Below are 24153 nucleotides of genomic sequence, written 5' to 3'. Positions count from 1 at the left end.
ACAGGCAGAGGGAGAAGCAGGCTCCATGCACCGGGAGCCTGATGTGGGATTCGATCCCGGGTCTCCAGGATCGCGCCCTGGGCCAAAGGCAGGCGCCAAACCGCTGCGCCACCCAGGGATCCCCAAAAGAAACAAGTTATAATTAAAATGCTAATTGCAAAAAAAATGAAATGCTAATTGCATATGGAATACACTGTTTGATACATGAGATAGGCCACTTCTTTTGGCTAAAAAGGGTATAAATCAGACGATATGGCGGGGGGGGGGTGTGACATACATGTTATACTTTGATACTGAAAACCCTTGCTTGTTAAGTAAAAATAAGCTCATGAAATTCATTAAGAAAACAAAGGAATCTGAAAGTAACATAGAGATACTGGCCCTCTGTCTTATTAGTGCTGAGAGAGAACACGAAATGGACAAGGTCTGACCCAAGATGGCACACTATCCTGCTATTCTATTACTCCAGAATAATCACATCAAACAGTGAGATCTGGGGATCCCTGGGTGGCTCAGCGATTTGGTGCCTGCCTTTGGCCCAGGGCATGATCTTGGGAGTCCTGGGATCGAGTCCCACATCTGGCTCCCTGCCTGGACCCTGCTTCTCCCTCTGCCTGTGTTTCTGCCTCTCTCTCTGTATCTATCACTCTCATAAATAAATAAATAAAATCTTTAAAAAACCCATTAAAAAACAGTGAGATCTTTTAGTTCATGCCAGCCTTTCTCAGGCCTCACCCCAGCAGTTAGAAGAGGAGTACATGTCTATCAAGAAAGACCTAATAAAAGATACATAGTTTTGACAAGAATATAAACGTTAATTTTTTACAGTGCAACTCCCAGACCAAAAGCAGCCACTTAAAAAGAACTACATGGGGGATCCCTGGGTGGCTCAGCGGTTTAGCGTCTGCCTTTGGCCCGGGGCGTGATCCTGGGGTCTCGGGATCAAGTCCCACATCGGGCTCCCGGCATGGGCCTGCTTCTCCCTCCTGTGTCTCTGCCTCTCTCTGTCTCTATGTCTATCATAAATAAATAAATCTTTAAAAAATAAAATAAAATAAAAAGAACTACATGGAAAGTTAATTACATCTGCTTTACCCTCTACATCACTAATCTATACTGTCAGAAAAACAGATTTAAAATATAACATGGTGAAGGCACTCCTCAGAATTAAATAGGGGAACAATGGTCATAACTCACAAAAGTTAGTGGTATGTGACACTGAAGATTGATTACCTCACTCCTACTGTGGACACCACATGTCCTCTGAGAACTATGCTCCCCATTTCTGCACTCCTGGGCCCCCATGCGAGAGCTTCCACCATTTGGAACAGCGCCTGTGACCAACGGGGAGTGCACGGGTGGAGAAATGTAGCAGACAGTGCGCTGGCCCTCAAAGACTTCTGCCTTGAAGTGACACACTTCACTTCTGTTCACATTTCATTGACACTAGTCAAGTCACGTGACCATAAGTAACATAACTTTCTATGTCTGTGAACAGCAAATATCAGACAGTATACAGCAGGATGGATAGATGCTTACAACAATATACAAAATTAATTTTGATTCCAAGTGAATCGTCTGAAAGAAATTTTAGGTTATACACACAAAAGCCTATGATTTCACTTCTGGCATGCAAGGTAGGTACCACTATTATCATCATTCACATATAAGGAACAGAGGTGCCACGAGGTCAGACAATGAGGTATTATCATCACACTGTTGGCATGATATTCTTGGCACAGCCAGAATCCAAGTCCAAGCAATGTAGCTCCACAGCCCCAGCCCTGAACTACCATCGCAGATGTGTGTGCACCAGAATGGAGAGCCCGGGGATCTGCACACACGGAATACTCCTTACTACACCCAATCAACCATATAGCTAAGGCACTCCAAGAGAGGTGACTAGACAAACACAATGACAATTAAATGACCTCAAGAATGAAAGAAAAAGGAACAAATGAAAAGAGAAAAGAGGCAGCAAAAGGTCCAAACTTGACCTGGATGAATAATGAAAGGTGTCCTGGAGGTTGCAGGATCCCTCCCTCTAGAAATTACTTTTAGTGCCTTGAGCCACAGACCAGACTCTCTCCTTCACTCATTGAGTGGTAGCTGAGTCCCTAAGGGACCAAACTAAACTTCAAGGAGTACTACTCAGTCCCTCCTCCACCCAAATCAAATGGAGTTGTTGCCAAAAGTTCACTTGTAATTCTATCCTAGATTCTGGGACACATATTCCTGTTGATACTGTGAATATGGTGGTGATGTCTCCAAGTCAGCCCATAAAAGCAGGTTTCAATCCATCCTATGAGGGGTGTCTGGGGGGCTCATGCAGTTAAGCATCTGCCTTCAGCTCAGGTCATGATCTCAGAGCCCTGGAGAGGAGCCCCACATCAGGTGCTCAGCGGGGAGTCAGTCACCTCTCTCTCCCTCTGCCACTTCTTACCTGCTCATTCTCTCTCTCTCTCTCTCTCTCTTGTAAATAAACTGTTTTAAGAAAAAATATCTACCCTGTGAGATTCTACCTCAACCTTGACTTTTCTTCCAGAAAACAGAACTTGTGTTTCTATAGCCCTTTTCACACAACTCAGAGAAGCGTGGACCTAGCCTCTGTACAATCGCCACATCCCATTCCATCTCGGCCCTGAGGAACAGGCCACTCCCTTTTACCATCTGGGTCCACAATGAATTGTGGTCAATGTACTCCGAGAACCAGTGCAGAATGTCAGGCCCACACTCATGACCAAACACCTTCTCGGCAACAGGACATGAACTACCACCTGCCCTGGCAATAAAGCAAGGGTTCCGAAAACCACACAGTCCAGAGACTGAGGTGATAACGGGAGATGAAGTGGGGTACTGCTAACGCCAACACAAGGCTCGGCAAGCCAGTCACTTCTGGTCACGTACAATCACCTGTAGGATGATTTGGCAAAGCTGAATACAGTGGGAGACACACATCTTTGTGCCCCAACAAATCCACTGTTAGGTAGAATAGCTCAGGAGCTGGATATTTCCCTACTAGAATTCCTGGTCTCTGGAGATGGAGAATAACAGGAATCACCTCCACAAGGGAAGTGAGAACTGCCTTCCTGCCTCCACTCATTCCAGGCAATCAACTACCTGCTCTTATGTGATACTCAGGAGGAAACATCCCACGTGCAATTTTGTAGAGCAAATAGACTCCCTGTTATTAAATTAGGAATCCATCCAAAAGTAAGGTGACTGTTCTGCAACGAAGCATAGTTGAATAAGCACTTAAGTCTCACACTAACTTTCAGAAGGCAGCTGATGTGTTACGCTGAACACAGACTACCTCGGTAGGAGACAGCCCCATCAAGCAACCATTTCGGGACATCTGTAAGAAGAGAAACTGAGCATTTCCAATGACAACCTGGCTCCTAATCACTCAGCCCCAGTCCCACGCAGATCTCTAAGAAGGGCTACATATGGCCTCTGTCTTGAGAGTTTGAATTACAAGGCAACTGTTTACTCAGAGTCTCAGGAATTCCTATCTTTGGCAGATTTTACCTGTTTCTGTGCCAGAAAAAAATGTCAACTATAATGTAAGAAATACGGTGATCTGCTTCCTCCAACACAGCTGGCTGAACAATTACCTTGACTGGCCAAGGAGCATTACCAGCTGCTGATGCCCAGGTCTCCTACTCTGTCAGACCAGGTGGCCATGGATCATTTGCAACATCTGGCTATCTTTTCCCTTTCCTCCCACCAAGGCAAATAGGACTGCAGAGGCAAGTAACATAACCACCCCAACCGGGTTATTCTCTGAACCTAACACCACCTCTCCCCTCTCGAACAGTACAATTTGTTTCTAACAAGCCCTGTACCCCCCCAAGAATCTTATAAAATATTCTTTTGAATCTCACTTACTACTATGTAAATCTCACCTTCCCTCCCCCACTACTTTGCTTCTCGTTGCTTCTAGATTCAAATAAAAGAGGAAAACAAAGGCCTTTGCAGAAAATAAGTTTATAAAACCACTGCTCAAAACATGATCTCTCTCTCTCTTTCTCTCTCTTTAATAGCTTGGCTGTATCAATTATCTTGGAAATAACTCTTTTCCAAGCAACACTCATTGGTGCTAATTAGTAAGAAAATTGGAATTACTGAAAGATGAAGATCACACATAAACTTCAAATTGGTCTTTCATTTTCTAATGTTTCATGCTTGGAAATATAAATATAAATAAGTTCTTGTTAATAGGTTACTTTCTGAGCATCTGTTCAAGACTTACTTGTAGACTCAGACAAAGAAGACTTCCACTTTTAAAATTCTACCTAAATCGCAAGTATTAAAATCTTCACAAATTCACATGAATATCGAGATTTAAAATAAACTAATTATCCATCATATCTTCCTCCCTCTGGTCAACTACCCTGTCCACAACTTTGTGTGTTTCATTAAAAACAACATTCCAGGCTATCTTTTCCAAAGGAGAAACTGAATATTTCCAATTACAAATATAATTTGGCAGGGAGTTGGTATTCAAAATACACAACGAATTCTTTACAAACCAGCAATAAAAATAAGAACCAAATGATAAAACTAGGTAAAGCGAGACTTTTGGTTTCAGCTCAGATCATTAGGGAGAATGAAAGTCACAGAGCAAACTGCCTCTCGGAAATCAGAAAAAAACAGAGGAATAGAGAGATTCATGGCCAAGATCAGCTTAGCAAAGCAGAAGCCGGTGGAGCCAGAAGCTTGTAGGAAAACAAAAATGGTAACTCTGATGAATTGATGGTGACTGGATGCAGAAGTCTGAGAGTCAAAAACCTCCTGAGCCCCAGTCCTAGGGGAGGAGGCCCCTGCACGTTCCTTGCACCAAATTCTCATAGTGAAGACTGGAGAAAAATCCCCTTGGGTTTGCAATAGAAGAATAGAGAAACAATCATTTTGAAATACGTTAAGTCAAGAGCTTTTTCCGTAACCGAGGCCTGCCCTCTGAGAAAAGCAGCTTTAAATAGAGCCCTATTGGACCTGGGGAAAGAGCTGTAAGGTGAACTCCAGCCCCTGCTAGCCTTCCTGACCCAACTAAGGAAGGAGGGGAAAAAAGGAGGCTAAGAAATGCTTATAGGAGTCAGCAGAGCCCAGGACTCAGGCCCACTAAATAACGGACACTTAACCATCAAGATCACAAGAACAACTCCCCACCAACGGGGTGCCAGTGAAACCACAGTGGTCATAGCTGAGAGATGCACATCAAAGACCTCAAGAGAGTTCCTTAAAGAGCCAGAGGAGGAGGCAGGGAACGGGAGAGACACGAAGGTTTCCGAAGCCTCTGACACTGACAGCTATAGCAAACATTCAACACAACCTAACCTCTAGCTGGCTTAACATAAAAGCTCACACTAAAAGCTGGATTATATCAGTTCCTATTACCCAATAACTATGTCCAATTTTCAACAAAAATAATTATAAGACATGATAAGAGAGAAACACAGTTTGAAGAGATAAAGCAATCATAAGAATCAGACTCAGATATGACACAGATTTATGGAAGCAGGAGAAATACGGAGATTAAAATAAGTATGATGAATATGCTAATGCCTTAGTGGATTAATATGCTAATGTGAGATGGAAACTCAGAGAGAATTAAAGTGAAATGCGAGAAACCAAGAACAGTGTAACAGCAATGAAGGCTGCCTTTGGACGTGGCCAAGGGAAAAATCAGTAAGGTCGAAAATATGTTCATGGAAATTCCCAAAAGTGAAATGCAAAAAGAAACAAAATATCCAATAACTGTGGAACAATGCAAAAAGTATAGCAAACACATGATGGAAAACACCAGAAGGAGAACAAAGAGAGGAAGGAGAAGAAATATTCAAAGTAATAATAGCTGAAAATTCTCCAATATTAATGATAAAACACCAGACCACATACCCAGGAAGCTCAGAGAACACCAAACAGAATAAATGCCAAAAAGATCTACATCTTGCACTAATACTCAAACAGCAAAAACCAAAGATAAAGATACTGAAAAGAGCCAGAGGGGAGAAAAAAGCACCTTATCTACAGAGGACGAGGATAAGAAATACATCAGACACCTCATCAGAGATCATGCAAGCAAGAACAGAGAGGGTGCAGGTAAAAAAAGGTTAAAAAGAAAAACCCACCACCTAAGAATTCTGTAGCTGGTGAAATTGTACTTCAAAAGTGAAAAGAGGACCCCTGGGTGGCTCAGCAGTTGAGCGCCTGCCTTCAGCCCAGGGCGTGATCCTGGGAACCCGGGATCGAGTCCCATGTCCGGCTCCCTGCATGGAGCCTGCTTCGCCATCTGCCTGTGTCTCTGCCTCTCTCTCTATCTCTCTCTGTCTCTCATGAATAAATAAATAAAATCTTAAAAAAATAAAAATAAAAAACAAAAAAAAGTGAAAAGAAATAAAAACAAAACACTCAAATAAACCCAAGGAATTTACTGCTCAGCAGACTTGTCTTGCAAAAAGTACTAAAACCAGCGTGCTGAGTTCTTAAGGAATATGACAAAGTGAAGTCAATTAAAGCAATGTTATAAAGGATGGGGAAAAAAGGAATTGAATATATTCTCCTATAAGGCAACTGCACTACCTGTGAAAAGGTGTAATGGTATTTCAGAGTGGACCTGGATTAGTTATAAATGAATATAACAAACTGTAGGGCAAGCACAAAAAATTCTTTTAAAGAAGTATATGGACAGGGTTGTCTGGGGGCTCGGTTGGTTCAAGCATCTACCTTCAGCTCACGTCATGACTCCAAAGTCCTGCAATAGAGCCCTGCATTGGGCTCAGTGGGGAGTCTGATTATCCTTCTCTCCTGCTTCTCCCCCTGCTCCTTCTTTCTCTCTCTCTCTCTAAAAACTAAAATCTTTAAAAAGAAAAAAGTATATGAATATGCTAAGAAAGAATGGAATCCCATAAAATGTTAAACTAAAAGCAGAGACGGAAAAGAAAGAGAGGGTGATAAAAATATAAAAAAGAACAACTGTAATGAGTGAAAATCAGTTGCAAACATGGTGAATATTAACCCAACTACAGCAACAATTACCTAAAATGTGGACGGTCTAAATATGCCAATTAAAACAAGAGACTGGAGGTGCCTGGATGGCTCAGTGATTGAACATTTGCCTTCCGCTCAGGTCGTTAATACTGGGGTCCTGGGATCCAGTCCCACATAAGGCCCCCTGCTCAGTGGGGAGCCTGGTTCCCCTCTGCCTAGGTCTCTGCCTCTCCTTCTATGTCTTTGGTGACTAAATAAATTAAATCAAGCAAGCAAGCAATCAAACCAGAGACTGCAAGAGCAGATAAAAAGATCCAACTATATACCGTCTACAAGATACCTACTTTAAATAGAAGTACAGGGATCCCTGGGTGGCGCTGCGGTTTAGCGCCTGCCTTTGGCCCAGGGCGCGATCCTGGAGACCCGGGATCGAATCCCACATCGGGCTCCCGGTGCATGGAGCTTGCTTCTCCCTCTGCCTGTGTCTCTGCCTCTCTCTCTCTCTGCGTGTGTGTGACTATCATAAATAAATAAAAATTTACAAAAAAAAAAAATAAAACAGAAAAACAGACCTGTAGAACATAACAGAGCTCAGAATAAAACCCACACGAATACAATCAACTGGTCTTTGGCAGAGGAGCAAAGACGATTCAGTGAAGAAAGGCCAGTCTTTTCAAATACTGATGCTAGACAACTGGATATTCACATGCAGAAAATCTTTGAATCTAGGCATAGAACTTATCCCTGTTCACAAAAATGAACTCAAATTAGATCACAGAACTAAATATAAAGACAAATCTGCACAATTCCTGGGTGACTTTGAGCATGGCAAGGAGTTTTTCCATGCAACTCCAAAAGCCCAACGTATGAAAGAGAAATCGCAAGGTTGGACATTATTAAAATTAAGAACTTCTGTTCTGTGAAAGAAACCATTCAGAGAATGAAGAAACAAGCCACAGACTGGAAAAAAAAATTTGCAGAACACGTATCTAATAAACGACACGTATCCACAAAAGACAACTGTTAAAACTCAATGATAAGGGAAAAACACAACTCCCTTAAAAATAGGCAAAAAATGGAAAAGACACTTCTGTAAATCTAAGACTGTTCTAAAAAGAAGTCTACTATTTCAAAGGTATCTAATGAGAAAACTGTCCAAAGAATCCAAAAAGACGTTTCTGCAAAGATGATACAAAAATAGCCAATAAACACACAAAAAGATAATGAACTTCATCAGTCATCAAGGAAACGTAAACCACAGCAACAAGGAGGTATCATGTCCCACCTTCTTCTAGAAAGGTGAGAACAAAAAAGTCAAACAAAAGCAAGTGTTAGCTAAAACAAGTGTTGGTGGGGCACTTCAGCGGCTCAGTTGGTTACACAGCCGACTCTTGATTTTGACTCAAGTCATGATACCAGGGTCGTGTGAGATTGAGCCCCAAATCAGGGTCTGTGTTCACAAGGAGTCAGCTTGAGATTTCCTCTCTGCCCCTCTCCCTCACCACTGCCCACCTCCCTGCTCGCTCTCTTGCTCTCTCTCTCAAATAAATAAAATCTTTTTTTAAAAAATAGGGTTGACAAGCATACAGAAATCAAAAGCCTCACACACTGCTGGTGAGAATACAAAACAGTGGAGCCACCTTGGGAAACTGCTGGTTCTTCTAAGTGTTAAACACAGACTTAGCACTTAACCCAGCAATTCCGCTCCTACATACATAGCCCCCAGAAATGAAAATATGTCCACATAAATACCTGTATGTGAAGGTTCCTTTTTTTTTTTTTTTTCATTTTGTATTTTTTTTTTCTCCAGGTGGGGTTTTTAACGGTCACTTTCCCACACTCTGGATAATTTCTGATCCCACCACAAGGAGCCCTTGAATTGGCTAATGTGAGAAACTGGGAATGAAGACCCCTTTTAACTGCCATCTTGCCGAGGGAGTCTCCTTTTTTTTGGAAAAAAAAAATCGAAAGGTTATTGCGTGAGCCTGGATGAATCCCACTCTCAACCCTCCACGGTCCGACCCACCCCATCTCACCTCATACCCGTTTTTGGCAGGGAGAAGCAGGAGTACATGGTCCCGAATTCTCCTCCTTCACCTTGTTAAACACTAGAGGGAAAGCCCGCCATGAATGGCAACGATTCACCTTCAAGCTGCCTCCCTTCATCCAACGTTAAAACCCTTTGCACATAAGGCAACGTGGAAGCTGATGTTTTTACTCACCTCGCTGTTTTAAAGCACCATTATGAAGTCAGGTTGTACAGTAATTAACAGTACCTTTTATATATATCTCATATCTGTCATTTATATATATATACACACACACACACACACAAACTGGAAGAGGTAACAGCGGCTTATAGAAATGGATCTTCTTCAAGGTTTCCTGTGTGGTAAGCACCTGAAATACTGCATAAAAGGGTCTTGTGTGATCTGTCTCCCTGCTGCTCATTGGGCTCTGTTCTGCATGACCAGGAATGGTGCTGGCAAGAGAGCTCAGCGGCTGGAAGGAAAGTCTGCTGCTGAGCGTCACTATTTTCCACCCCCTGCTTGTGCTCCTATCTGATCAGGCTAGAGAAGACAACAAAACATACATAGTTAGAAAAAAACTCCAATATATAGATTTCTGTAGAATTTCCTCTTTTTTCCCTCCTGTCCTTCCTCTGCAAGGTATTGTTGCTATGTCCTGTTACTGGTTTTTGCTGCAATAAACCCTCTTTGTTTCAATCACAGCAAGAAACAAAAATCCAAACAGAAAACCCCTCTGAAAAGAGTAGAAAACAAAAGGTTTTACCTACAAAAAGGGGAGGGGGAGACAGGAGGGACCTTGGTTTTGTTTTTAAAAAGGACTGAAGATTAACATTGAAAAATCAGGAGATGATGTGCAACCCTTTGTGCAAGGCAAAGCCCTCTGGTACTTCCGCCTCTGGTTTTGTTTTAAATTTCCTTTTTCTCTTCTGCGTGCGGATACTTCTCTCCATCTTCATGTTGTCAGTGTTTTGCTGTGTTTTGTGTTTTCTTGTTTAACTTTGTGTCACTACCTCAGTCTGCCCTCATGTCCCTTACACACAAACAAAACATTCCTTCAGCAGAGCGAAGAGGTGGCGGATGACCGGCACGCTCCACGACCGGCCCAGCAGTCTCTGCGTCGCCAAGTGGCTCATGTTGGAGACATCAGTATAGTGGACAGGGAAGCCAAACACCCTTTCCATTTTAGTGCACCGTAAGATGTCCTCTTTCTCATTCATGAAGACGGGGACATGCTGGTCTTTGCCCTGCTTTATGGAGTTCGACCTAGTAGTAATGGTCCTCACTTTGCTGAACTTGGCTATCCAGCCGTGCTCCAGACACTCCTGCAGCTCCAGCTTATCATTCACAGTGGATGCCAATGGCCTCCTGTTCATACCAGGAAGGTTCCCCCAGAAGTAGTGGGCCCTGTGTGCAGCTGACACTTCTTTGGCATTAATCATCATAGGGTTGGACTCGAGAATTCGCGAGATGTCCCTCTTGTCACTAATGCCCATGGCCACCACATTCTCAAAGAGCCGGAAGAAGGGGCGGTCATCTCCCTCCTTGGGCCGCGCATCATGCAGCAGGTGGTAGAACTCAAAGAAGAGCCGGCCAGTGCCCTCGTAGAGTCCTTTATGGGCAGGATTGATGATGGAGAGACCATTGCAAGGACTGCCCCCAATCACCAGATCCAATGGGCCCCACTCCTGGATATGCTTCTGCGTGACGCTGCAGACGTCCCCAACATACATGATCTTCCCCACCGTGATGGAGTCCTTGCACACCTCGGAGGCGATGTAGCAGTCCACCTGAATCCCCAAATCCTTCAGCACCAGAAGCCCTGTAGCAATTCCATCAAATAGAGACAGCACCCGGATGGGCTTCCTCTTCTCAGCTGGGACAGGCAGGTAAACCTTCATAGGGTCAAATTCCTGGTCGTGGCTGTTGGTGAAGAACATCTGGAGCCATGAGGGCCAGTCGTCCCGCTGCCGCAGTAGCCCGTAAGTGCCCTTGTGCCCACACATGTAGCAGTTCCGGGGGTCCTCCTTGATGGCTGCCAGGTGGCCCCCAGCCCCAATAAGAGATCCACACCCTCCACACAAAAACACCTGCAGCAGTTATTGTTCCCACACATGAGCACCTTGCCCCCCACCCCCCACAGCAAATGGTGTGGTAGGACTGGTAGCTGTCATCATCATGGTGATACGTATGCACACTCCAGGAAGCAGTTCTTACAGTTTTGGCACATTTCTCCAACAAAGAGAGGGTGTTCCAGGGTAACGTTGAGGCTCCCACAAGAGATGCAAATGTCCTCGATGTTCTGGCACTTCTGCCGCACTTTGTACACCAGCTGCTCTCTTGTGCGTTCATCAATGATCTTAGGCTTCTCAGTCGTACTCTTTCGGGGCTTTTTGGCTGGGGGGGGTGGTGCATAGGCAGCTGCCTCAGGTTCGACCCACATGTCTGTGTAAACTTCTTTGTAGGGGTTCTTCTCTTCTTTGGGTGGCTTCAGGCCCTTGGGGCCAGAAGGCTGGAACCCTCCGAGAGACCACTCGATCATCTGTTTGTTCTGCACCTCCACGGACTTGGCAGTGTCGCTCTCATCGCTGTCGTGGCACGCTGGGAACAACTTCCCCGCATGGCTACAGGCCACCTGCAGGACTTCATAGATGGCTTTGCGGTACATGGGCTGCTTGTTGTATGTGGCCTGGTGGAAAGCACTGCAGAAGGAGCTCAGCGGCATCAACTTCTCAACACACACCATCAAGAACTTGCCATCTCCAAACCACATGACCCAGCGGGTGCCTTCAGCTCCTCAGCTCCGGCCTGTCATCCACCAAGACACAATGCGGCCTGGCCACCAGGAGAAGCCCCGACGTTTCCCCCACACCAGCTCCCCAGTGCCAAAGCCCCGGCCGTCCTCGTAGGCCAGCTCATCATTGGCTGCTTTGGTGGTGTTCTTGTCCCCAGCATCTGCCCCCACGGGCTCAGGTGTGGTGGCCACAGTGGGGGATGCAGGGTTGGTGGGCTGCTGCATTGCAGGAGGACTGGCCTCCTCCACCTTCTGAGACTAGCCAGACCCCTGGTTTTCTTCCACAGCATTCATTACTGCGATCACCTTGGCTTTTCTTCTCAGCCCATAAGGCCACGTGCAGCCCCTCTATGTAAAGATTCTTAGCAGCATTATTCATCATAGGCAATAGGTAGAAATGACCCAAATGTCCAAAGCTGGATAAAGAGGTTAACAAAGCTGGTATATCCATAAATACTACTGGGCCATAGAAAGGTATGAAGTATTGCTACATATTATCATGTGGATTAAGCTAAGTGACAGGAGCCGATGGCAAACAAATCTACCCACCATATGATTCCATTTACATGAATTGTCCAAAACAGGTAAATAGAAACAGAAAGTAGATTAGTGGTTGCATAGGGCTGGAGTGAGGAAGGGTCAGAGGATGAAGGATTAGCGGTAGACAGCTACATGAGACAGGGGTTTGTTGGGAGGAGATGAAATTATTCTAGAATCGTGGAGGTGGCTGCATCACTTTGTGCGTACACTTCACATCCTTGCACATATACTTGAAATGGGTAAACTGTCTGATATATGTCTCAATAAAGTGGTTACAAAGAGTTACTATCTAAATGTTGATGACACCCCAATCAGAGTTGCGAGATTTCACAAAAGGAAATATAAAAAGACAGCACAGTTCATACGTCCACTAAAAAAATAAATAAATAAATTACTGTTTCTCTTAAGTTCAAATTAAACTGGATGCCTTGTATTTTATCTGGCAACCCGACTCCCAAGTCTATTACCTACAACCTAGAACTTACTAATTATCCTCAAGATCCACGTATCCAACTACACAGTAGGAAGTTCTACTTGGTTAACTGCCAAATAGCAAATGAACATAAAACTAAAATCACCTTTCTTATGAGAAGATATTCAATTATGTCAGAAGTGGTAGGTCAGGGCTTGTGCAGGTCTCTGGAGCCCTCTCTCAACCCCCGATGGCCTGGCATCAACAATCTGGTGGTTGGATTAGTGGATGTGGTGTCTAGGAGCTGAGGTTTAACCAACACGGGGGAGGAGTTTCAATACGTTGAGAAACATCACCCTGATGGTGAGGGCAGGCTGAGCATCCAACTCCCTTTCTCAAAACAAAAATCACTTTCCTTCCCTCACCCATGGGTTCATTGCCATTGTCTTGACCTGGAAATCTCCAGGCCCATCCCATCTCTGTAGCAACTAAATTTTACTTCTGAAAAAAAAAAACCAGTCTGATATCATCATTCTGCTGCTTTAACCCTTTCAATATACTGGCTCCTACCATGGTCAAATAAAGTCAAAGCCAATTAAGAAGAGGTCTCTACCTGGGCCCCTGGGTGGCTCAGTTGGTTACACCCCGACTCCTGGTTTGGGCTCAGGTCCTGATCTCAGGGTCGGGACCCCGGATCCTTCACAGGGCTCCACACTCTGTGGGGAGTCTGCTAAAATTTCTCTCTCCATCTCCCTCTGCGCATTCTAGCACTTGTGCGCATTCTCGCATACGTGCACATGTGGCTCGCTTTCTCTCTCTTGCTTGTTGACATACTTGAAAGTGAACAGAATGGGTCAAAAGACACACTTGAAGTTTGCGTGTGATAGAGGCTGGGAGTGGGGGGCAGCTAGTAAGAAACAGAGAATGGACTAGAGGGGCACAGTAAACATTAAAAGCACATTTTACAGCAATTACAGAAAGATCCTTGTAATAGTACACATGCTACTGTGCCACTTAAATGCTAGCAACATCAATTTGTTTACTCATTGCTTTTCTAAAACCAGGATATCAGTGACTATGCTTCCTCGCCACTTACTAGTCACATTTACTTTGAAAAACCACCAAGCTTAAAACTCAAGAGCTAGTGTAACTAAGACTTTGAAAAAAAATTAGTGTCCTTTTCTTAGTAGAAATAACAACCACCTATCACTACTTTTTGGTCTTTCACGTGCTATAATTTAATACTAAATGCCTGCTTGTATTTGCCTAACCTATGTAACTATCAAAGAAAGAAGATCTTCACTATTGTATTTGAAACTCACAAACCACCTTGTTAACATTATAATTTCCATTTTATAGGAAGGAAACAGTGGCCACATTACAACTAAATAGAGACACACATGCATGCATTGTTTTGGGCATGTCTGTTTAATGGTTAAGGGGTGCTGATGAACACAACGATACACAAAGGTACCGTGGCAATTCCATAAAAACTAAATCAAGCACTCTAGTCTTTACATGTATTGTTAGGAAAATGCCACATCTCAACTTTTTCATTTCTTGAGAGTTGCTACTGCTTGAGGCAGGCAAATTTCAGCCAATTTGATGGGAAAAAATGGACTAAGATTTCTTCTAGCCTGTGAAGCAAAAGCACATTGGAAGTGGCTGATTTTCAAATACTATACATCAGTAACATCCTTCTCTCGTGACAGACAACCATAGCAAATTCACCTGAGTTTGGTTTTGGTGCAGATAGAGCTAAGGCACCACAGGTATCAATTTCCTACAGACTCAGGTAAGACTCACATCTTTTTTTTCAGCTTGAGTTAAATGAAAAAAAAATGCAATTCATATCTCCAGAAGCAAAACTAAGCTTCTTAATCTAATTTTACTATTTTAAGATTTCTGATCACTCCCAGCATTGCTGTGTGGCAAGACCTCATTTCTGGTGGCTGACCATTTCCATGGCATGATGCTTTACCAAGAACCAGCTCCAGAAACTCTTTTTCTTCGTTTTGAACTTTCATGTATTTATACACAAAATACCATTTCAATGGCGTTGTGGGGAAAAAAAAAAAGCAACTTCTTCAAATTTCAGTTGACCTTGTCAAAGGTAATTTTCGTTTACTTACTTATTTATTTACTTATTTATTTATTTTTATTTATTTATTATTTTTTACTGGAGTTCAATTTGCCACCATATACCATGACACCCAATGCTCATCCTATCAGGTGCCCCCCTCAGTGCCCATCACCCAGTCACCCCCACCGCCCACCCACCTCCCCTTCCACCACCCCTTCTTCGTTTCCCAGAGTTAGTAGTCTCTCATGGTCTGTGAGATATTTCTGATATTTCCCACTTGTTTTTTTTCCTTTCCCCTTTATTCCGTTTCACTATTTTTTATATTCCCCAAATGAATGAGATCATATAACATTTGTCCTTCTCCGACGGACTTATTTCACGCAGTGTAATACCCTCCAGTTCCATCCACATGGAAGCAAATGGTGGGTACTTGTTTCTAATGGCTGAGTAATATTCCACTGTATACATAGATCCCATTTTCTTTATCCATTCATCTTTTGATGGACACAAAGGCTTCTTCCACAGTTTGGCTATTGTGGACATTGCTGCTATAAATTATCAGAGAGCAGGTGTCCCGGCATTTCACTGCACCTGTATCTTTGGGGTAAATCCCCAGCAGTGCAATTGCTGGGTCGTATGTAGGGCAGATCTGTTTTTAACTCTTTAAGGAACCTCCACAGTTTTCCAGAGTGGCTGCACCAATTGACATTCCCACCAACAGTGCAAGAAGGTTTCCCTTTCTCCACATCCTCTCCAGCATTTGTTGTTTCCTGAACAGGCCAATAGCCAGGGAGTAAATTGAAGCAGTCATCAAAAACCTCCCAAGACACAAAAGTCCAGGGCCAGATGGCTTACCAGGGGAATTCTATCAAACGTTTAAAGAAGAAACCAGGGAAGCCCCGGTGGCGCAGTGGTTTAGCACCGCCTACAGCCTACGGCCTGATCCTGGAGACCTGAGATCGAGTCCCACGTCAGGCTCCTGAATGGAACCTGCTTCTCCCTCCTTCTGTGTCTCTGCCTCTGTCTATATATGTCTATCATAAATAAATAAATCTTTAAAAAAATAAAGAAGAAACCATACATATTCTACTAAAGATATTCGGAAAGACAGAAGGAGATGGAGTACTTCCAAACTCATTCTACGAGGCCAGCATCACCTTAATTCCAAAACCACACAAAGACCCCACCAAAAAGGAGAATTATAGACCAATATCCTTGACGATCACGGATGCAAAAACTCTCAACAAGATATTAGCCACTAGGATTCAACAATACATTAAGAAGATGCTTCACCATGACCAAGTGGGATTTATCCCCGGGATGCAAGGCTGCTTCAACACTCGTAAAGCAATCAATGTGATTGATAATATCAGCAAGAGAAAAAAACAACAACCACATGATCCTCTCAATAGATGCAGAGAAAGCATTTGACAAAATACAGCATCCATTCCTGATCAAAACTCTTCAGGGTGTAGGGATAGAGGGAACATTCTTCAGCATCTTAAAAGCCACCTATGAAAAGCCCACAGCAAATATCATTCTCAATGGGGAAACACTGTGAGCCTTTCCCCTAAATCAAGAACAAGACAGGGATGTCCACTCTCACCACTGCTATTCAACATAGTACTAGAAGTCCTAGCCTCAGCAATAAGACAACAAAAAGAAATAAAAAGCATTCAAATTGGCAAAGAAGTCAAACTCTCCCTCTTCACTGATGACATGATACTGTACATAGAAAACCCAAAAGACTCCACTCCAAGATTGCTAGCACTCATACAGCAATTTGGCAGTGTGGCAGGATACAAAATCAATGCCCAGAAGTCAGTGGCACTTCTATACACTAACAATGAGACTGAAGAAAGAGAAATTAAGGAGTCAGTCCCATTTACAATTGCACCCAAAAGCCTAAGATACCTAGGAATAAACGAACCAACCTAAAAACTAGGGAACACTTCTGAAAGAAATTGAGGAAGACATAAAGAGATGGAAAAATACTCCATGGTCATGGATTGGAAGAATTAATATAGTGAAAATGTCAATGTTACCCAGGGCAATTTACACATTTAATGCAATCCCTATCAAAATACCATGGACTTTCTTCAGAGAGTTGGAACAAATTATCTTAAGATTGGTGTGGAAAGGTAATTATTTTAAATTAATGTGGCTATGAACTGCTGCCATCCTTAACCTCAGAAAATATATTCCTTCTAATTTTTGTTGTGACCATTCATTACTCAAGCTAAATTCCAGCTCATGAATGTTGTCCATAAGGAGCCTATACCTTCCTGCTATTATTTCATATTCTTCTTCTAAACAAGGGCAGGCATACGTTGGCTTCATTAGTGCACACAGCCAGATCACCACCATTAAGGGAAATCATCTAGGTATTTTTGGTAAAATCTTTAACAACTTCCATGCTCATCACGGAACAAGGCTGATTTGTTCTGCCTTGCAGAAGGCAACAATTTGATCTCTGGTTTATGAGACAGCACTCAAAATGTTTTTCCATGTTTTCCCACCAAGAGAATCTGACATCAGCATGGTTTTTACCTTTACCAGTGAATGCAGGCTTTTCTCACCAAACATATCCCAGAGGAAGGTCAGGTCTTCCTGGCTGTCCACACGTGGCCCCAGCTGGACTGGCAGAACAGCCAACAGCTCATACAGACCTAGAAAGTGAAAAATAAAACACAAAGCGTAATCATAGAGTGATCTCATTAATTTCACTTAAGGTGTGTGTGAAGGATGGCTGGAACATGTCGTTTTTACTGGATCAGTATTCTGGACCATCAAGCAGAACGCTTCTCCGCGGAAGCCAAGGAACCTTTTTGACTTTTACAGCCCAATCAAATATGCAGCATCAACAGGCTAGCCTAACCTTTCGTTTGTCAACATTCTCCAGGCATCCAAGTGGACACAACCCGAGGCAGAAAACGTGTACAAGCTTTCAGAGGAAGAAGAAAACTAAATTGTCACTACTATTGTCTCAGTGTTAGCCAAAGATCAAAAGGAGTCATGAATAGGAATAACTTCCTTAGAAGAGCAGAAAATTGATAGAGTGGCCCATTAAAAAGGTTTTGTGGTTTCCAAAGAGTTCCTAATGATATATAGCTTCAAAACCATTTGCGTTATCTACATCCAAATTCAAGTTCCAAAAAGCTAAGGCCTACTAAACCATACTTGGTGTTGCTTTCTTGTAGCTGCTCATTTTTCAAAAGCAACAACCACAAGCTACACAGAACTGAGTTTACCTTTAACTCCAATCTGAGCATATGCCGTAACCTCTGAAAGAGTTAAGGAAAAGGATGCAGGTTCCTCGGGGCCCTCCTCACTAGAAGCTTCTTGGGGCTAGACAGTAGTGCCCTGTTCCACCAGTAGCCTGTTGCAGAAACCCTCCCACCTCCTTTGGGGGCCGTCAGTCCTGTCCAAGAACTGTTACGACAGTGCCTGCCCGGGGCCTCTTCAGGGAGGTGACCTAGAAGTATCAACTCTCAGCACACGTTTCACTTTCCAGTGGGATTATACAAGGTAAAAAAGGAGAAACTTCCTTTTATTTCTGTCTGCTGTCTACAAGAGCACCGAAACCTCCTGGGATCTATGACACAGGAGCATGTTGTAATTCCTGCTCTGAAGAAGTGCTGCTGTTCATCACAGGGACAGCTTTACAAGATATGTAACTAAAAGAATCGTAAATTATGGCCTGCTGATTAGTCTATTATCTTCCTAAAGTATTATCATATTCTGATAATCAGTGATCATTCACCAAATGTATTCATTTTCCCTTGGAAAGTTGGATCTGTAACTTGAGACATTAAACTCAAACATTCCTGGGATTGCATGTGGCCATAAAGATCTATTCTACTTTAGGGGGAAGAAAATGTCTCCCTATTACATTCTAAGTATTCTTGATGATTTACACTTATTCCCTTAAAAACCTGGCATCATGCCTAACCTAGCACTTATTGATGATTTCATAAAAATATTTGTAAGGTGTCCCAAATAGTCTGTTTCATATGTAACTCAGTGAGCTTCAGCTATTGTTTTATTATTAGTTATTCATCATGACTATTATTTTTTAAAGATTAATTTATTTTACAGAGAGGCAGGGGACAGGGGCAGAGAGAGACAGAATCTTAAGCAGACTCCACGCTCAGCATGGAGCTTGACACGAAGCTCCAAATCATGACCCTGATCATGGCTGGAGCTGAGACCAAGAGTCAGACACTCAACCCACTGCACCAACCAGGAGTGTCCATCGCTACTGCTATTGAAAAATCAAAACTCTGAGTCAAACAGACCTAGAGTCAAACCAGGTCTATACTTCATTTACCTCCCATAACTTACCTCAGCCTTCTTTCCATCATATGTTCAAAAGAAACGGTAATCTACACATGTAGTAAACTGGACAGGAAAAAATACACAAACGTATGCACATACACAAGGTATGTAAAATCTGAAAAAGCCTAAGGGACTACGTTAGTGGCGATGTACCCACATGGTTACCATAACTATGCGAGATGAGGAAGCAGGGTCAAGTGTACACGGGATCTGTATTATGTATTTCAACACATGAATCCACAGTTATCTCAAAGTACAGTTAAAGCAAGACAAGTGGTGGTTAATATGACTGTTATAAGAATGCAAAAGAACAAGGCACATAGTCCCGTGGTTGGCACAAAAGAGGCATTTGATGGATTTTTTAAAGATTTTATTTATTCATGAGACAGAGAGACAGACAGAGGCAGAGACATAGGCAGAAAGAGAAACAGGCTCCATGCAGCGAGCCCAAAGTGCTACTCGATCCCGGGACTCCAGGATCACACCCTGGGCTGAAGGCTGATGCTTAAGCACTGAGCCACCCAGGCGTCCCTGATAAAAAGGTTTTAAAAATTGGGCAGCCTGAGTGGCTCAGCAGTTTAGCACTGCCTTTGGGCCAGGGCTTGATCCGACAGGATCAAGTCCCACTGTGGGCTCCCTGCCTGCTTCTCCCTCTGCCTGTGTCTCTGACTTTCTCTCTGTCTCTTTGTCTCTCTCTCTCTGTGTCTCTTATGAATAAATAAAATCTTAAAAAAAAGAGTTAAAAAAAATAAAGTGACTTCTTAAGACTTCCTCAAGTGGCAACTGCCCCTTACTAGAATTCTGTCTATACCTTTACTCAACTTCACTTCAAAAAGTTTGGTTCTCTAATGAAGAACCAAGAGGAGCAGATGAATAAGCATCCGCATAAAACACATAAAGTGAAAGATCCCTATAATTTCTAATCTGTGGATAAAACCTGAAAGGAGTCTGGGGGACTAACCAAATAGCAAATCACTTCGAGATTGATGACATATGCCTTATTATCTAAATTAAAATAGGAAACACAGGGACACCTGGGTGATTGAGAAGCTGAGTGTCTAACTTTGGCTCAGGGCGTGATTCTGGCCCAGGATCCAGCCCCACATTGGGCTTTCTATGGGGAGCCTGCTTCTCCCTCTGCCTGTGTCTCTGTGTCTCTCACAAATCAATAAGTAAAATCTTTTACAAATAAAATAAAATAGAAAACACATATAAGAAAATCAACTTCTGAAGATGATTTTTTAAAAATTATATGGCCCCGATATTTAAGCTGAACTACATTCCTTTTTAAATCATAAACAAGGAAAACATTTAGAAAGCAACAGATAAGCTCAAGGAGATCACAAAAACCAACCTTCACAGGAGACCTATTTCTCCTCTGGCTCAGTGTCCTTTACAGTTTATCCAGGTGTGCTTTCAATTCATCTGAGTTTGAAAGTGAACGGCAAGGAACAGCAAGGTAATTCATTCCAAGATTGAAAATAAAATGATAGCTACAGGAAATTACTCCATCAATGCTAACTGCTTCTGTCATTTATTCTTTGGTTATGAAGGTAATGTGGAAAGGTCTAATATCCATAAATCATTATGATGCTTTATACTTCATTTTGAAAACAATCCTGTCTTTTTATGTATTTCATCAGGCCTCGTTCCGACACTAGCGTATCTGTCAGTTTTTAGCACTGTCAGCAACAGACCTAGCTCATTTGTCTTTATTTCTCCAAAGCATTCCTCCTGCCTGTGCCTTTCTCAGAACACTAGTAGCTGACAGTTTCTCTCTGCCCAGAGAGTTCTAGCCTCAGACTTCTGCTACTGTAGCTACCCAGGTAGAACAGAGGACATCCCCACGCACAATTTTTTGAGCAGGAGAGTGAATGCAAATCAGCACAGTATCCGCATAAGGTCCTCGGTGACAGGACTTTTGGAAACATTTGCAGCGGCTTCTGGTTTTCACTCCCAGGATCTCACACTTGTGTCTGCGCCAGGAAGAGCTCTGCTCAGGACCGGGCCCAAGGGAGCCGGGTGGCAGGGAGCTCCGAAAGGCACACTTACATCATCAGCCAAGACTGCTGTGCTGTGGAGGATGGGCACAGGGTTCTACTTCTCATAGTAGTAGAGCTTTTCATGAATCTAGAAGAAAAACAAGAGTATACAAGTTCACCTGCTAGCAAACAGTGAGATAGTTGAAGGGTTTTCAGCACTGCGAATAGAAACAGATCCACTAAACCTCAAAAAAAAATTAAACGTTTCTATAAATCTGTAGATAATAAATAAGTGGGCTTATTTCTATGGTCCAGTCTGATTCTTCTTTAAGATTCTCATGTCAATGTTCTATGTTTAAATCAAAGTTTTTCTAATTGCGACATCATTGACATGTACCACTGTAATACTTTTTATATGTACAACATAATGATTTGCTGTATATATATATTGCAAAATGGTTACCACAGTAAATTTAGTTACTATCACTGTACATTGTTACATGAGATGTCAAATGGGGGTAAAAATCATTATCAAATAGAGCCCACATAAAAGCTAAACCTTTTTCCCTTGAATAATTATGATAGTTTTCTAAAATATGTAACTTCTAAAACATATTGCTTCAGTACTTTAAGTATCAGTTGTAGTTCATATCTCTACTAAATACATACATGATGATTAATAAGGCGGCAGCCACTTGGGTTGGTACGTGATAACCATTAGAAGCAAGGGAACTGGCGTGGTGTGTGCCCTCCTGAGCATGCTGTTCCTTTCGCTTCGTCTTTTTTTTCCCCCAGATTGTCAACCTTTCTCCCAAATTCAAACTTCTAAGAAACAGAGGGAATGCTCCTAGATGAAGACATTTCTCAGAACTATTGAGCTTAGATAACTTTCTGTCCTGTAAAACAAGTAAAATTATACTATCAGGGAATAATTGGGTCCTTTCTTTCCCAACATTACCCAAGAAACAACAAAGGTGAGAATGTATTTTTAGTGCACTAGAAGACACATGGAGTTCCTTAAAAAATCTGCTTTAACAAATGCAAAACTGTTGGCTTTTACGTTTTATCTACTTCAGCTCTTACACAGGTGCCTTTAAAATGTTATACTTGAAAACTTACTTGAGCCTCTTCTTACTTACAGTTGAAGAAATTACCCCCCGCACTATATATATAAAACAGTTGCACCGCAGAATTTCCAGTTTTTAATAGGTATCAAGTAATACACTCAGAGGTATCAGGCCATCTACTCTTTAAATAATAACTGGCGATGGTTCCACACATAGAAACAAATGAGTTGGGACTTAAAACTCAGGCCACCTGGCTCAGTGTCAGAGCTTGTCGTCACTCCACATGCCTGCCTCTCAGATTAACATCTTGTCTGCCTTTTCCACGGACCTCAATCATGGCTGGATGAACAGGATAGAGAGAGGCTCGCAGATATGTGACAAATAATACTGGCTGTTTCTAATGACTACGGGATTAGGAATGGCTTCTCTTCACCCCTCCCTGTCTTTTTTCTTTCCGACAATTCTTAATTTTTCCAGATGAATTTGTATTGATTCTGTACCATAATTACAACTTAAACATTATATGCCCCAAATAAAGACATTCTTCTCCACTTCATTTCCTTCTTCTGAGGGTCTTTTATAAACAAGGAGCCCCTCTTTCCACATCATCATCTTTCCATCTTCACCCAAGTGAGTTGAGTGCGGACCCCTACCCTGCCAACCCTGGGACGTTGTATTGTATCAGGAGTTTTTAAATGCTCTCCCAGAATTTCCAAATGCTGGTAACCCTATGATGATATGTGTTTTACTCCAGGACATAATTTTAAATATGAAGTTGGTATGAAAGTAAAAATTACTTCAAGTAATTAATGTTCAATCTCACAAAATATTTTCTACCATATGTACCAATAGTGTTTTCCGGGTGTGACCAGGTAATATGGGAATTCTATTTACAGAATTTATTTATAAATTTCCAAATACTAGCCATCTCATCGTGGCTTTCCCAAAAGGGGCCTCACTTGGCTAGATATTTGGGTCACTTAATGTGCCGTGGAATCCATTGATGATATCTTACTGAGACTTTCCTCATTAGTTCTCGCAACTGAAGTTGGCTTTTTTTCTCCTGGTCCTGTCTTTATGGGGTCATAATATCAGTGTTACACTGCTTTCGCTTTTTTTTTTACACTGTGGAAAGTTTCAATCTTTTTCTATGCTCTCAAATCTCAATGCCACTAAAGTAATCTTTTCTTTAAGTGTTTGATGGCATTCCCATGGGAAACCAGGAGGATCAGATACATTATGGAGGGCAGCTTCATCCCCCAACTTTATTTCTTGTGGGTGGTGTATGGAAATTTCTCCATTTAGGTTTTCTATCTCTTCCTTTGTCAGTTACAGTAAACACCGTTTTCCTACAAAATTACTCATTTTTTTCTGGCCTTAAAAAATTAAATGAATCTGACTCAGTTGGGGGATGGGGCAGATGGCAGAGGATTAGGGGTCCTCAAGCACCTGGCCCCACCAACTTACCTAGACCAGAGACCCCTTCTGGATCTCCTTCAGAGGTGGCTCGTGGCCCCTGCAGCCCCCGCCCATCCCCATGCATCTCCTCGTGTTCGCAGGCTGCTCTGCCAGCACTCACCATTCGGGTCCTTCTCACAGTAGCACTGGTACTTGCACTCCACCACGTTCTCCAGAAAGGCCTTCACCTGCTCCTTGTCCTCGAAGTCCACCAGGCCTGGCACGGACCCTGCTGGCCTGGCAGAGCTCAGCCTGCCTCTCTGCATGCCTGTGGCATGGTCACGTGAGCAAGTGGAAGGCCATGGCCTGGGGCGGAGCCTCCGGCTGGAGCCTGGGCGAGGCTGGGCAGGGCTGGGCAGGGCGTGCCCCCAAGGTCTCTGTGCTGGTCTCCCATTCAGGAAGGGAGTGCACAGTCCATCTACCTTTGAAGACCCTTGGCTGTTGCCACACCTCTTGCTTCTC

The 24153-nt window shown here is 42.9% G+C and overlaps 1 long non-coding RNA gene and 1 pseudogene across 2 annotated transcripts; both read right to left on the bottom strand.

Moving 5' to 3' along the window:
* Positions 1-129: 129 nt before the first annotated feature.
* On the bottom strand, positions 130-23951 carry LOC125752978 (uncharacterized). Of its 2 annotated transcripts, none has more exons than XR_007403714.1 (5): positions 23813-23951; positions 21836-22062; positions 20539-21314; positions 17397-17515; positions 130-7507 (listed from the first exon to the last, which is right to left on the bottom strand). It is a non-coding gene; the product is annotated as an uncharacterized LOC125752978 (long non-coding RNA). The 2 variants fall into 2 exon arrangements; XR_007403715.1 differs by having other exon boundaries at positions 21237-21314.
* On the bottom strand, positions 7521-17390 carry LOC125752972 (DNA (cytosine-5)-methyltransferase 3A-like; annotated as a pseudogene).
* Positions 23952-24153: the final 202 nt, after the last annotated feature.

This window comes from Canis lupus, chromosome 2 (assembly GCF_003254725.2).
Source record: "Canis lupus dingo isolate Sandy chromosome 2, ASM325472v2, whole genome shotgun sequence".
Classification (NCBI taxonomy): Eukaryota; Metazoa; Chordata; class Mammalia; order Carnivora; family Canidae; genus Canis; species Canis lupus.
This window is presented reverse-complemented; position numbering and strand designations above follow the sequence as displayed.